Source organism: Grus americana, chromosome Z, assembly GCF_028858705.1.
Source record: "Grus americana isolate bGruAme1 chromosome Z, bGruAme1.mat, whole genome shotgun sequence".
Classification (NCBI taxonomy): Eukaryota; Metazoa; Chordata; class Aves; order Gruiformes; family Gruidae; genus Grus; species Grus americana.
This window is the reverse complement of record NC_072891.1, coordinates 62,904,541-62,910,622: the sequence shown is the minus strand read 5'-3', so window position 1 is coordinate 62,910,622 and position 6,082 is coordinate 62,904,541.

The following is a 6,082-nucleotide window of genomic DNA, read 5'->3' as shown; positions in this document are numbered from 1 at the left end:
TTATGAGCGCGGAAGTGCGATTGGTCTCGTGAGCTCCACCCTAAGGCACTTCATGTGCGCAGCCTCGCATGTAACATTTCTGCCTGTGCCCTCTATCAAGAGCCTGGTGTACCCTTTTGAAGGGGCCAACTTTCCAAAAATAAAAAAAAGGGAGGGCAGATGTCAACATCTCTGTTCCTGTCTGGATTAGCTCAGCATGTTTTAGAAGATCAAACAATTTCAAAGGTTTCTTGCCCTGGATAATTTTTTTTTTGTAATTGAGTCTGTCTAGTGGTTACAAGGAGGAGGTTGTTGTGCCATACCCAGCCCCTGCTCTGCAGGCTCTTTACGTACAAGTGTAATTGGTGGGGATGGGAGCTGGTGAGGTTTGGGGGGTGTCTGTGGATAACACTCCACTGCTCAGCTTGTTCAGGAAACCTCAGAAATGGTTACCATAATATGTTGAAGACTTGTCAGAAAAATGCATTTGTGTTCCAGGAGTCTCATATAAATGCCTGTATAAAGAGTGAATCTATCAGGATCAAAAGACAGGTGCTTAGACACAAGTTCAATGTGAATTATTTTCTGTCCTGGAAAGCAAGGCAAACCTGTGTTCCTGTAAAGAAAAAGCGGAGATGAAACATGCTAACTTGTACAAATAACAACTGAAACTCATTGTTTGAGACTATTAAAAGCATCGCTTGTATCTGAAATTTCAGTTACTGTAGGAAAAGGCAGCCATGGCTGACACCCTCTTAAAAGCTGGCCAATTGCTTTTAATAGCAGAGGTCTTTCATAGTTTTCCTCCTTAAACATTATTGCTGTTTAAAAAGGAAAAATAAAAAAGCTTGACAGAGCTGCCAAGTCCGAGGGAGAGCTGGCTGAAGTACATATGGAGCAGGAATCCTGCTATGTACATCACAGCAAGAAAGCAAAATTGTCTGTCTTAAACGATGCTGTACAAAAACTCTGCTGGGACAGCAGTGTCACAGTGGACTGACAGAGAAGCTCTCCTTTTTTAAAAATAGGAGATTTTGGGGTTGGCCCTGTTGCTGCTGATCCACATATGCCCGAAGTGCATGGGTTGCCTGTTTGTGATGAAGTACTCTAAATGACTCGTAACTTGATGTAATGGAAGTACTCACTGTCCTCCCCATTCACTGTCAGCACCAAGTTAGGGCTTTATAGTACGGAGAGTAGGAAGGCATTGCCCTGGTCACAAGAGGGCGTTGGGACCATGCACTTGCTGTGACTTACAATGAAAGAGATGCTCTAGAAACACATCAACTTCTGAAATAAGCTCACTGAAAATATTCCTTACCTCTCATCCTGGACTTCATGCTGTCTTGATTCTAAGCTCAGTGAACACTCCTGTGTGAAACAGGCTGTGATTTTAGAGTCTTGGCAACTTTACTCCCAAATATCCACAGCTAGGGAGAGATGCTAGCAGCCCCACCGTGTGGGAAATGCAGCCCGCAGCCCAAAATCAGGGCAGGTTGCACAAGGGAAAGGCCGGAAGCTGGCTAGCAGGCGACACTGGGCCATACATGTGGCAGTAGGAGAGAGAAGTCATGTCACTGGCTGGGTTTTGGATGAGGCTTACTCAGGAGATGTGCTCTGAAGACCCTCTGTGGTTAGCCCTGAAGGTGAGAGGGACATGGACATGTCTTATTTCAGAAGCATTTGGAGTGCCTGGGAGGGCCTGAAAATGAAAACCTAGAGGGCTTGCTGTACTTCCACCAGTGGAAAATCTGCATGCAGTAGACTGAGTAAGGTCAGATCCAAGAACTAAATCTGCAAATTTGGTTTTATATAAAAAACAGCTTACTTCTGCTTCAAATGCAAGATCAACCACTGAGGCTTCTAAGTGAGGGAGCAGTTTGGTTTCAGCCTGCTTGTCAAGTAAAATTTAGTCTTTGCCTATTGTAAGGACTATAACCAAGCCATGTATGGGTAAAACTTGGAATTGCCCCATTTGTATCACTTGTTGATTGATTATTTTTTTTTTTTTTTTTTTGCACCTGGTTTTCTGTGAATAGCTCTATTTTTGTGTTATGCACCTGATTGAGAGACTGACTTTCTATCCTTCCCCAGGCTTCAGGTGGACTTGACCACCCCTGGTCCACCAGGTTACAACCTCCAGGCCAGGTCCACCTGAAGTCTAGGGAAAGACAGAAAGTCAAGCTATCTCAATAAATCAGCTGTATAGCACAAAAATGATACCTAGTCAGGCCCAGACATTAGAGACCTGACCCTCTGGGTCCATAACTATGAGTGAAATGGAAACTTCATATCTAGCTCTATCATATTAGAATGTGCTCTGATTATATCTGGCTAGATCTAGGTCACTGCCTTTTTTTTCATTTCAAATTCAGGGTTATAGAGTATTGGAAAGAATTTTTTGAACCCACAGTTCAGAAATTTAGATGAGCAAGGGTCTTTAGGAGTCAAAATTTTTATGTAAGGGCTTAGTATTTGTTGAGCTAATATTATAGTGGCTTAACTTCTATGTATTAGTTTTAACAGGATGGGCTTCCATGGCTCCTGATTGCACAGACTAAATTTTAGCAATTGGGTTATCCTACTTACCCCTTCTTTGTGCCTTCTCTTTAGTGAATTACACTTAGCAATGCAAGCTTTTAACAGGAAGTAGAAAAATATTGCAATATACTCCAGCTGTTGCTAATGCAGTCTTGTTTTTCCTTCAGCTGTCAGAGAAATGATACATCATGTGTCGAAAATGTGTGTCAAAGATGCCTGCTTCTTTCCATTACAGCATGGCCAAATGCCAGTCTGTTCTTCTCAGGATTCAAAGCTAGCTAGTAGTTTGATTTTACTCTTCCCTGACTTCTCTTTGCAGAATATGAGGTCATTGAAAGCTGCAGGAGCTTAGTTATTAGAAAATTAGAGCGCAGTGTCTCATTATTCTGAATTCTCAACAGAAAGCTATTTCTTTCGTCCAGCTGTATTTCTGCAGAGTGTGTAGCAGCAGTGCTTTCAGTGTGGCAGACTTGCAAGGAACTGAGGGGGATGGAGGAGGAGATGAATAGTAATGAAACTGCATTAAAGAAGAGCTCTGTGTGTTGCAGGGTTAGTGGTGTCTGCACATCACTGACTTGCATTTTCTCTGTGGTTATCTGTATCATGTTGTTTGAGGTTAAAAATGTACTACTGCAATTCAGCCCATATCAGTGATAATGTATTTTTGCAGTTCTTAAGACTTGAAGGAGGACTGAAATCTAGCTTCAGAGTAGCCTCAGCGAGTGTGTGTGATGGAGACCACACAGTCCTTCAAACTATTTTCATATCAGAAACTTGTAATTCTGGCACTGCCGGAACTTCATACTCAGTGACCTGTGATGGTCCCTAGGCTCCAAACTGGGCAAGTGTGACCTATCGCAGGTTTCCTCAGATCTGTTTGGTTTTGGGGGGTAAATCCACCAAACATCACCCAGGAGCAACATTCATGGAAGTAGACCCAATGGCCCACTAAATTGAAAATGCTGGAAAGGAAACAATCCCCTTCCCAAAACAACTCTCTCCCTCCCTGCTCTTCTGCTAACTCCCCAAATCCCTTACAGCAGGCTGAAGGCAGGCGCACACTTCTGCCTGGAGTCCTCAGCTGTGAGCTTCTTCTGTGTCTCTGAGCAAGATTAATGTCTCTCCCTCATTTAACAAAAACAATATTTCTGCCAAACTTCAAGGGAGGTTTTGTACCTGACTATCAAAACATCTTTGCATGTGCAGTATTTGGATCTGAAAGGAGGGAAGTATGTCTGTCACCTGCAGAGAAGAAGAACTGATCTAGCTTTGACATGCAAACATTGGGTAATTAGAAGAAATTGGACAGATGCAAGCACTGCTATCCAGTATCAACACTTCTGTGCCCAAATGTCTTCTGTGTGGAGTTTTGCCAGTTGTACCAGTTGTACAGTACCCACACGGTTAGGACTCACAAGTCAGCTCGGCAGGAAAAGTCCCAAGTGGAAAACATGAACTGAAATATGAAACGAGGTGTTATGGTTGTGTTGGAATTGGGGCCATTTTGCTACTGCAGACTGCTAGGTTTGTTAGAGGAAGATGTGCCTCAGTGGGTAAACAAGAGCATCTCAAGAATATGGAAATGCTGTGATCTGCCCTTTAAAATGGTCCTTAGGTGCCTAATATCCTTTGAGATCTTCTGAGAAGTCTTATCAACTTAATTGTTTAAACTCCAAGTCCTTTAAATCTACTTCTGAACTGTAAAAAATGTAGGACTGTACAAAGGCCCTTATCACCTTGAAGGCTACTTTCTTTAGCCTCATTCCTAATTAACTGCTGTGACACATCAAATTTGATGACCCTGTGCTGCTCAATGTCTGGCAGTAGCAGGTTTTCCAACAACATGTTTTTATTATTTGGAGGCCAGGCATCAGTGAGCAGAACAGATTTAGTTGCAGTAATCTTTCTAAAATTATCTTGCTAATAAATTAGTCTCTCAGCAGAACTGTACCAGAGCTATGTGCAATCCCACGCTGTGTTGTCTTCTGTTTCAGCACAATCTGGTAAATTCAGGGGGTGAGCTTTGGACTTCTATCTTTCCCATTCATGATTACGGGGATATGGTGGGGAAAACTACTTGAAAGTTTATAGGAGGGAAAATAATATTTTATGTAAAAAAAGATGACCCAAAAACTAGGTACCTCAGGCCTACTTATGAACCATTGCCATAAATTTGCTTCTTTGCTAACTCCTTCTTCAGTCAGGCATCAAGTCTTGCAAATGGCAGTGCTGTGCCAGCACACAGTGTGCTTAATAACACTGTGTAAGGGTACAGGCACACAAACCCCTGTTGTTCTACTCATTGTTGGGTGTTTAAACAAAGTGCATCTGCAGGGAGCATAAAGCTGTGGAAGAAGTTCTATGGGGTATTCATACTTTACGTTAGCCATGAGATCTCAAAAGATCAGTTTAAAATTTTTTAAGGCATAATAATTCTGATTTTTTACCTCAGTCATAATTTTAGTATCACAGTCTTTACATTAAGAAGGGATTATGAAAATCAAAGAAATTGCATCAGTGTGGTGAAAATGGCAATTATTACAGAGATTGGTGTCATTCAAAGTAAAACATAAAGTAGCTTTAAACAATCTGTTTTAAAATGCAACTTGTGTTTAGAATGCGAGTAATACTTTTTTTTTTTTTTTCTTATATAAAGGGAACAGAGCCCTATATTATGTAAAAGAAACAGCATAAAGCTTGGATATGCCTTTAGATTGCTGCATTGCTCTTAACTGGAAGTGCTTGTAGCTTTTGCTTTGCTGTGGGGGTGCAGAATATGCATGTTTGCTCTTCAGTGCTTAGCTTCTTAACACAATTCTGACTTGAAGAGAAACACTTGGTCTAACATCCTCAAAAGTGCAGAGCTCCAGCCCTGAGGTTCTCTGCCTGTTCCAATATGCTGGTCAGTACTGGGACCGGCACTGTTTAACATCTTTGTCGGCGATGTGGACAATGGGATCGAGTGCACCCTCAGCAAGTTTGCTGATGACACCAAGCTGTGTGGTGGGATCGACATGCTGGAGGGAAGGGATGCCATCCAGAGGTACCTTGACAGGCTGGAGAGGTGGGCCTGTGTGAACCACATGAAGTTCAACAAGGCCAAGTGCAAGGTCCTGCACGTGGGTCAGCGCAATTCCAAGCAAAACTGCAGGCTGGGCGAGGAATGGATTGAAAGCAGCCCCGAGGAGAAGGACTTGGGGGTATTGATTGATGAGAAACTCAACAGTGGCAGTGTGCGCTTGCAGCCCAGAAAGCCAACCGTGTCCTGGGCTGCATCAAAACAAGTGTGACCAGCAGGTCCAGGGAGGTGATTCTGCCCCTCTACTCCACTCTTGAGAGGCCCCACCTGGAGTACTGCATCCAGCTCTGGGGGCCCCAGTACAGGAGGGACATGGAGCTGTTGGAGCGAGTCCAGAGGAGGGCCACAAAGTTGATCAGAGGGCTGGAGCACCTCTCCTGTGAGGACAGGCTGAGAGAGTTGGGGTTGTGCAGCCTGGAGAAAAGAAGGCTCCGGGGGAATCTAATTGTGGCTTACCAGTCCCTGAAGGGGCCTACAGGAAAG